The sequence below is a fragment of the Falco cherrug genome, chromosome 8 (genome assembly GCF_023634085.1).
Source record: "Falco cherrug isolate bFalChe1 chromosome 8, bFalChe1.pri, whole genome shotgun sequence".
Classification (NCBI taxonomy): domain Eukaryota; kingdom Metazoa; phylum Chordata; class Aves; order Falconiformes; family Falconidae; genus Falco; species Falco cherrug.
Window position 1 is genome coordinate 26255174 of NC_073704.1, and position 9725 is coordinate 26264898.

The following is a 9725-nucleotide window of genomic DNA, read 5'->3' on the forward strand; positions in this document are numbered from 1 at the left end:
AAACCTCAGCGGGTGCTGTGTTTTCTCTGGGCTGTCGTTCGCCCCGTTCCTCGATGGCACGCTGGGGCCCCCGGACAGGCGCCGGTGGGCGTGGGAAGGAGCCGGGGCTGCGCTGCGCCTCGCCAGCCTCCCGTCGCGGCGGGTGCGCGCCAGATGCGCGCTAACCAGGCAGCCCCCGGGCTTCCTACGTGGCTCCAGCTCCAGCTCCAGCCTGGGCTTTTGTTTACCAGGAGGGATCTCTCCGCTTGCCCTGCAGGCACTGGGTGCTCTTCAAATTCGGTTGCTTTTTCCCAGGTTGACTTTAGGTGCTGTCTGCGCAGCCTTGGACGTCCCCTTTTGAGTCCATCTCCTGCAGAGGAGCAGGATGGGACGATGCCGATATGGGGTCTTTTGCCTTTGTCGAGGTGATAGTTTGGGTTCTGCTCACGTTAAATCCCACTCCCTGCCCCTCTTGGAGCCATCCTGCTCCCCCATGCCTGGCAAAACTTCCCCCAAAGTCTCAGGCCTGGCTGTTCCAGCATTTGCAGAGCAATTCCCAGCATCTGTCAGACCCTTCAGCCCCCAGCTCTCTGGCTCTGCTCCTTCCCCTCCTTGCTGAGCTGGTGGCCAAGGCCTGGCCCCCGGCATGGATTGAGTTTAATTATACAAGAAATATCAGCCAGAGCAGCGGCAGTTTCTCTGGCGCCAGCACTGCTGCGGCTCAGAGGCTCAGAGTTTCTCCTGGGAGCCAGCAGCACTAAAAATACCTCCTGCCTTTCCCTAAAATAGCTGCAGGGTGAGGGGCGGATTGAGGGGGCTGCTTCATGGGGACCCCATGCTGCGGGGCTTGTGCTGGGAGGCAAAGACGAGAGGGGTAAAAAAAGAACGAAGAGGAGATGGGATGGTTTCTGGCCCAGAAATAGCTGTGGGGCTGTGGGTGGGCACCCAAGTGATGTGCCCTCTGAGCCAGGCAGCCTGCACCATGGGACCTCGGGAGGTACCTGGCGTCTGCCAGCCTTGGCCTCAGCCTCAGTCATCCCTGATCTACCCGCCAGCAAGACAGGACCTGCAGCCTCCTCTCCCTATCTGACACGATGGGGATGGTGTTTTCTTGCCAGCTTCTCTTGGTTTTGGTTTTTTCCCTGATTCCTGCTGGAATTGGCCCCTCCACAGCTGGCACCAGCCACCTGCTGGTTCCCAGTGCTCCTGCCCAGCTGAGGCAGCTGCTGGTGGGTGATCCCTCCGAAGGAAGGAGAGGCAGCGAGTGCCTGGCAAGGTGGCATGGACAGACTGTTGTGAGCCATAAACTGCTGTGCATTACCCTAACCCCGCCACCACCGTGCTCCTTTTCTGCAGTTAATTCCCCATTTCCTTTCCAAAATTCCTCGGGAGCTTCTGGTTTGTGTTTTTCCTCAACATGTTCTTATCTGTCACCCACTTCCCCTTGCTGCCTCTGACAGCACAGGCTTTTCAGGGTCTCCCTCTTTTGCAACTTGCTGCTGTCTCCAGGCCAGGCTGGAGGCTCTGGTGTGACCATCAGGAAAGGTAGGTCCCACCAGCTCCGTGCCAGGAGACCTTGCCCCCATTGCATCTCCCTGTGCCTATTGAGTTCCTACCTTCAGGTTCCCAAATCAGCATTTTTTTTCTAATTTCAGCCTCTGCTCTGGACACTCTGGGCCACCCATAGAGTATTTCTTTTGGGGCCGTGAAAGGTAGCAAAGTTTCTCACTCCTCTCTGCCTCCTGCTCCAGGAGAAAAGGGTGTCCATGCTGTCACACAGTCAGGAAACCCTGGGTTGAGGCCAGGGCACCAAGCCTACATGAGGGGCAAGTATTCCTAGCCAACTGCCTGGCAAATGTGGTCAGACCCCAAGGAACCTTTAACAGATTTTAAAGCCCAGGCCCTGGGACCTGGGTTATTGGGTTGTGGGGTGCTGTTGGCAGATAAAATCTAGCTGGAAAGCCATGCCCTAAGTCCAGGGGGGAACCTAAAAAGTAAGAGTGTTCCTGGGGAGAAACCCTGGAGGTGTGTGTGTCCCCTCCCTACCATCATTTTCCATTGACTAAGCTAGAAACAACCTTCAGGTCTGAAATGAAACAGGTCACAGTGATGGGTATAGGCCAGTTTCATCTTCCTTCACTTTTACTCTTTTCCAGGCTTCTCAGTGGTGCTGGGGACCCCTCAAAAATGTCACCAAGGGACAGAAAGCATAACACAACCTGGCTTTTCCTGAGCGTTGTGCCTGGACAAAGATCAGAAGCCAGCCAGTCTCGCAGGGTGGGAAGGGTAGAGCAGACCTGATGTGGGCAAAAGCCACCCCAGGGCTGGGGTGAGCTGTGCTCATGTCTGCACCCTCTTCAGCAAACAGTGTCCCTGTCCCTTGCCCTGCTCAACCATTGATGTCAAACCACCCCAGCCATGTTCTCCCTGCTGGTCTGAACCTGCCTTTGCCCTGTTGCCGCACAAGGGAGGGATTTGTCCACGTGGAGCCAGGCCTGACAGATGCCGCAATGCTGCCTGCCAAGCACTCGAGTCCCATTTCCCAGACCAGTTCAGGCTCTGTAGTGTTGTAGGCAGCACAGACTAGGACCTGAAGTGAAACAGTCTCTGGGTATTGAAGTCACTCAAGCATGCTAGAAGCTTTGGTTGATGCTCCTCTCTGGGGATGCGGGTGTGCTGGGCAGAGTGCTGCCTGCCACGCATGCATGTACCCTTGTGCAACACACACACACCCGCTCGCTCAGGGGTCTGCACACATGGGAATGACAGTGGCTCTTTGCAGGTTGCAAACCCCACTGTGGTGTCTGGCTGCTGCTGCTGAGCTACTGCATCCCTGAGCTGCTCGGCCACTGTGTGCGATGGGGACATCCTGTGTCACCCTTGTGGGTGCTCCTATTGATGACTGGGGCTAAGCAGCACCAGATCAGGAGCTTTAGAGGTAAAAAAGAGGGGTCAGTCGGTTTCCCTTGCCCCAGCAACCCACTCGGAGCTCTCTTTGTTCTCTGGGTCAGACCCTCAGCTCTTTCCTGGGAGGGGACCAAGGCAGTTGTAGGGTACACAATGTGTTGAGTGACACCATCTAGCCCAGCAGGGCCTGGGGAAGTCCATCAAAGGGGCTGCTCATGAGAAAAGCCATCCCAGAAATGTCTCTAGGGACTTCATTATCATCCCAGGGGGATATTACTGCTTGAAGAGGGGCATCAACATGCAACCTGCAGTGTAGGAGTTACCCACTCTCCATGGCCATGGTGGACAGGAAAAGGCAACAGAAAGGGATTTGGGTTAAATATTGAATAAAAAGGGACAACGTGACACTCTGGAATGGTTTGTCTGGAGAGGAGTGGAGTCAAAACTCTGGGGGTGTTTGAGGGCTAGATCCTCTTCGGAACAGAGTGATCTGTAGGAGGTCCGGTCTGCCCCTCGGAGAAGGGTGATGGGTTGGACATGGCTGTCCTTTTGCCTTGTGAGGTTCTGGCTCCATCTACAGGGATGTGTCTCCAAGTGATGGAGGCCTTGTACTGATGCACGCCCAAAGCAGGCTGGGCAGGAGGAGGTGATGTCACCTTGCCTGCTGCCAGCTTCTCCTGCGGCTCCTCTCCCACAGTGGACCTCTGAGCTGTGCTCCTGCTGCTCTGCGATGGACAGACAAGCTCAGATGCAGTTCGGTTCATCCATTCCTGATATAAAGGGGCCGGGAGCCTGCTGGGTGACTGCAGGACCAGGGTGCAGCAGGGGCACCCTGAGGTGGGTGCGGAACGCTCCCTGCACTGGTGGTCCCAGACTCGCATGTGCTGCACAGCCTCTGCCAGACCCTGCCTGTCTTTCACATGAGCACATCCCAGAGGTGCCCTGGTGCAGACCTGCAGTGCCAGCGACTCTTTCCACCCCCACGGCAATACTGTGCAACTTTGGCTCCCATGGGACCATGTAGTCCAAGCAAATCAGGCAGGCAGCCTAATTCAAAAGCCCAGGTGAGTAAAAAGCAGCATTATCCAGGTCTCTTCTCCCCAGTTAGTTGGTGCTCACCATGTCACTGTCCTTCCTTGGATGCCTCTTATGCTAGCAGTTTTAGACAGGCATGAAGACAAGAGGACAGGAGTCCAGACTGTCCCAGCATGCTACAGACAGGCTAAAGCAAGCAATGTGGGTTAGAAAAGGGATGTGTAGCACCTTGTTCACAACCTGTCCACCCCAGCCCAGAACAAGGGGGTTCTTCTAAAATGCTCACTGGTTCTTCATTTCCCACCTCATTCACACCTTGCCTTGTGTCTGCTTCAAGCTACAGCGCTGATGGCCTTCACCTGGCTGTCCTTATGGTGCTATAACCAAAGTGGCACTGTCCTCTGCCTCCTCATGCCTTGGTAGTCCCAGGGTGACTCACACCCTCCTGCCTCTTGGCTGCCACCCCATATTTGCACTGTCCCATTGCTTGCACCCCTCATCCCTACATGGATCTCAGGCAGTGCCTGGCAGCAACAGGCATGCAGTTCCTCTCCAGTTAAAACCAAGCCTTCCTCAAAAGTCACCTGGGTCTCAAGGCATCAGTATGTCCTGATGGCAAATCGTCCCAGCAAAAGATTCACAGTCAATGGCAGGGAAGAGAGTGTTTGGCTCCAAAATAGGGGTCATCCTTTTGGACTCCAGGCTCCCTCCTTTCCATGTCTCTGACACACTTTCTTTCTCTCTCTCACAACAGGACAGGACAGGAATACCTTTCTGATCTCTTTTCTCCCATCCCTTCTAACCCCAAGCTCCGGTGCTATCCACTATGTAACCTCCCCCACGCCCCCCCAAGAAACCACCACCACAACCCAAACCCAACCACATACCAGAAAAAGAAAGAAAGAAAAAGCGCAGGGAAGGAATGAAATATTTGCAAGCTCATTGTTTTAAGCCTCCAACAACTGGATAAAACAAGCCACCAGTGAACAGCTTTTCGTGACTGTGCACAGTGCCCTTGCCAGAAGAGCCAGGCTGTAATGAAAACAGCATGTGGGAGGGAAGGTTGCATTAAATCAGAGTGGAGTGCACCAGTGACCTCGGCCCTGGTGTAGCGGGGCTCTGCTGGGATGCACTGCAGTCACTCAAGAGGGCTGGGGAGGAGAGGAGTGGTTTATTGCTGCAGCACCTCATTGTCCTGGCTGTCTATGGGGTAGCTTGTGTGAGAGCAATCCGTCTTCACAGATGTTCAGCAAATGCCTTTGGCTTTACTGAGGTCTCAGTTTTTCCAGTGCTGCTGGGTATCTCGGCTGAGCCACCCCTGCCTGTTCCTCCAGCTAGGAGAGCAGGGAGAAAATACCCACCAGCCTCGGGGTAATCTCAAAAGGCCTCTACTTATGTGGGCTCCCTCTCTGGGCTGGGACTTTGCAAGGGCGCTGTACCGAGAAGGGCAAAAACAAGGAGGAAAGCCTGGGTGGAGTGGGAGAAAATGATTATGGTAACTCAGTTCTCCCTTTGAGACAGCTTGGATTGAGCCAATATCCCAGGACAGTATAAGGGGACTCTGTCTTGTCCCTCTAGGGTTTTACTGTGGTGTTTGGGTGACCCCTGGGAGATGGCTCCATGGTTTATGTGTCTGGAACAGTTTCTAAAATACCACAGCTTTGCCAGCCTGTGGCTCCTCATGAGCATTCAGGGTCCTTGGACATCTATGCCCCTGATTACAGCTGAAATTTCTTCTGCTTGTACTAGAAAGTCAGGTTCACTCCCACCAGATTTGCCTTGTGCAAATTTGGTTCCCCATGGATTCTTTGCACTTGCTCAGGGTGGGAGGGAAAAAGGGGGTCCCTCCACACTGTCTTCAGAGACCTCTTCATGCATTTCCCCAGTTCTTGTTTCTGGTGTTTCAGGAAAGATGCTCCTCAGCTGGGGACATGGTGCTCAGGGGTCACTGGGACCCTCCACAGCTGAGAATAGAGGCTGTTTGTGGAGGCAGCGATCTCCCTGGGAGCACCGGAAAGGTTTGTAGGACATGCGTGGGATGCCTGGGACATGTGGAGCAGCCAAGCTGACATTTTGGCAGGGTGCCGCTTGGTAGGACGTGAGGAGAAGCAGGAACCTGTGCCAAGGTCCTATTTTAAAGCAGCCCTCCCTTGAACGCTTTGATATGGATAGCACTGGAGATAGGGTTTCACATGTCTTTACAGCTCACACTTCCACGTGAGAGAAACCTCAGCCTTGCTCAGGCAGGCTGCTGTCAGCCTCGGCTTGCTGCGTTGCAAGCGATGGCTGTCCTTCACTCCCAAGGGGCCCCAGCTCCAGCCTCAGCCCCACTCAGGTGGAGATAATACCTTCTAGCAAGGGGAAAGTGCTTGGCTGTGAGCTTCTTGAGCTCTGCTACTCATTCCTGCCTTACCTTCTCTTCACGCTGCTGGGGAACAGGGAGACACCCTCTCTTTAGATACTTCAGAAACTGCTGCATGAGGGAAAGAAAAATGTGCAGATATTGGGGCATGAACCCAGGGACCCTAACCATATTCCACCTGGCCTCACAAGCCCCCTTCGAGGTCAGCACCCTGCTGTCCCATCTCTGCTCTCTCTCTCTCTCTACTTCGTTTTGACCAAATGTATTCTCAGAGCCCCCAGCCCCGGGGGAACATCTCTGGTGGAGATGCTGAAGGGTTGGATAATGCAAATCCCAGGGATATCTGATAATCTGAGCTCTGGTGGCTGCTTCCCTCTGGCTCCCTAGATGCTCTCCCACCCTTTTCCTCCCTTATTGGTTTCTCCAGTCATGTGGGATCTTTTTATTATGCAGGGGAGAAACCCATGCGCAGGTCAGATGCTCTGCCCCGGGCGCAGCCTGCTGCCCCGCCCGCGGGAGCCGCGTTGGTAGCACTGCGGGTTCGCACCGCTAGAGGCCGCCCGCGCCCCACCGATGGGAGCGCGGCCGGCAGGCGCGGGGGGCAGCCAGCCAGGGATGACTTCAATCAGCTTGGCTGACGGAACCTCGTGTGTTTGTGTGTGTGCATGCGACAGACACTTCCTGTCGTATTGACATTTCTCCCGGCCCCGGGCCAGCTTTCCAGGCTTGGTACTGCTCCTCGTATAGATCGGTGTGTTTGACATGCCAGAAAAAAAATCAGGTCTTTAAGGGCAGGGGAGTGCTGGAATAGCTGGAGTGTGAGCTTTTCCTGGAAAAAAAATTTTTTTCAAGCAGGCAGCCGGTGCACACAGACCTCTGGCAGCCTCAGGGGCAGCTCCAGCCACCAGAAAAGTGAAGACAGTCAACCTCATGGAGAGCTGTCTCAGCTCTGGTTGCACTCCTCTATTGCTCAGTGAGCTGCAGGAGCTCAGGACCTGGTCAGGCCCTCTGATTGAGCATCAGACCCTTATAATAACCATGTCTGGGTCCCACCCTCGTCAGCGCAATTAGGATTAGGACATAGCAGGGTAACAGCCAGGGGCTTTAGTGAAGATCCAGTTCCTCCTTTGCTCAGTTCTGTCGCCTATAGAGCAAGGGAAGAGGCTGGCCTAGTGTACCTGGAGAAGGTAGGTTGCAATTACACTGCAGGTATTATTTGGAGTACTTCTTCACTTCAGGAAATCTGTGGACAGCAGGTGACAGGTTTGTTGTGAATGTTGCATGAACTGGATAATGAAGGACAGGAGCTTTGGTATATCAGGTACTCCCCCTGAAACCACCTTTTGTGTGGTCCTCCTGCCTGGCTGGTTTGTGTGACCCCGGCTCTTCTTGTTGGTGCTTTATCCAAATAACACATGAGACAGGCCCAACACAGCTGCATTGCTCTTGTGTGAGCCAGAGATTAAAGTACACTGAGGCAGAAAACTCCAGCAACAGCACGAGTGGCTTCTTGGGCCAGGACCCCGCTGCCTTCCAAGCTGTTTGGAGACAAGGTACTGCCATAGGCAGCCCAGACCCACACTACTTTGCTTATGTGGACATCACAATAATCTTTCTCAACAGTTTTTAAAATTCAAGGACTCTTTCCACTTTCAAGAACATTTCACTCCAAATGTCTGCACAGGGGCTTTCCTGTGCTGTCTGCCCACAGCTAGACTCAGCTTAGAGAAGTCTGGTTTTACTTTTATTTCTTCACAGGTTGCTTGTTTGCTTGCATGTCTGAGGTTGTATCTATTGTGATCATCGGTTTCTCAGTTGTCTTGCAGGATGCTACACACCCACAGTGTCGATGAACCACGTTCCATGAAGAGCCCATGGGATGATTTTTCACCAGATTTTCAGGTGTCAGGGAATTGCTGAAAGGGGGATGTAGTTCCCTCATTTACCTGTCTAAGTTTTAGGTCACTGCAGGAGTGAACCACTCAGAGGATGTGCCTCAGTCCCCTGGGTAGCAGCCAGAACTGATTCCATCCAGATGCTCTCTAAATGGCTTTCAGATGTCTCTCTTTTAGGAGAATGGCTTGGTACCTAACACCCAGTTGATGCATGGCTCAGACAGGCTGCTCCCTGTCCAGTGCTTCCAAGAACTCAGTGATCCAGTGGCTTCCTCAAGTCGCCAGGCGTCCAGTCCTGCCAAACCTTCTCTAAGGATATGGTGATGACAGAGTTCACTTTACAGAAGGGGAGAAGCAAGCCTACCTCCAAGTGTTGTCCCAGCCAGCTATGGAGAAGTAGGTGAAAGAAATTGCAAAACGCTGGAAAATCAGACCTCTGTACTGGTCATGACCGTTCCGGCAGGAGGGAACCTCGCTGGATGGAAGTCAGCCTTCTGCTGTTGGACTCGGCTCTTAACTTCAAAAGGGGCTGAGCCCTAGCTGGTTTGAACTTAGTATCTCAGTTCTTCCATTTGTTACCTAAAGCAGGCCAATTTTTGTAATTTTTGGAAACTCATTTCATGTAATCATAACTTTACAGTACAAGAAAAAAATACTTTAAATAAATACCAGTGTGTTTTGTGACACAAAAACCAGATACAGTGTATGGAAAATATAACCTCCTTCCATCTGGAAATGGCTTGGGATTATCTACTTTTTCTTGTAACTCGTTTTCTACATGTCTCTGCTCGAGGGTGATTTACTGCAAACATCTCTGTGTTCCCTTTGCTGTATTGATTCATAAGAAATCCTTTCACAATGAAATCATATTTTCCATGCACCAAAAAATAGTCAGATAGAAAATGAAGAATATTATTGTAACAGGAAAATGGTTAGGACAAAGAAAGCTTATAATTTTGTAAACAGAGGTTGGGAGGAGGCTTTTGGGATTGAGTTTCTGGGCAGCGAGTCAGAGGGTTTTTCTTTTCTTATTTTGAAGACTCTGCTGGCAATGTCTACAACCCAGAAAGAAATAAATATAAACAATTCTCCCTTCCAACACGACTTTGATAGCAGAATTGAGAATTTGATGAAGGATGTGTCGGAGGAACCTTGCCTGTCTTGGAGAAGTGTTACAAACTTAGAGGTCTCGTCCCACCACTCCCAGTTTGCCAGAGAAGACCTAGCTAGCTGTTATCTTCTACTGCTGAATGTTTAAGTGTCCAAAGCCAAAGGATTTTGTGCCACAGATACAATGCTGTCCCCCATCCTGAGGGGGTGTGTGTGCAAAGAGGAGGTGAGGAGTGCAGTTTCCAACTAAAATTAAAGTTTTTGAGTTAAAATCCATTAGGAAAAAAGGCAACAATCCTTTCCCCTCCCATTAGTCACAGTGAGTAACTGGGAGAAGGGGGTGATGGTTGTGGAAAGGAATGACATTTGGCTAAGAAAAACAGTTTATGGTATTTGCAAACACTTAGCAAAGCAGGTGATTACTGTTGTTTTGCTTG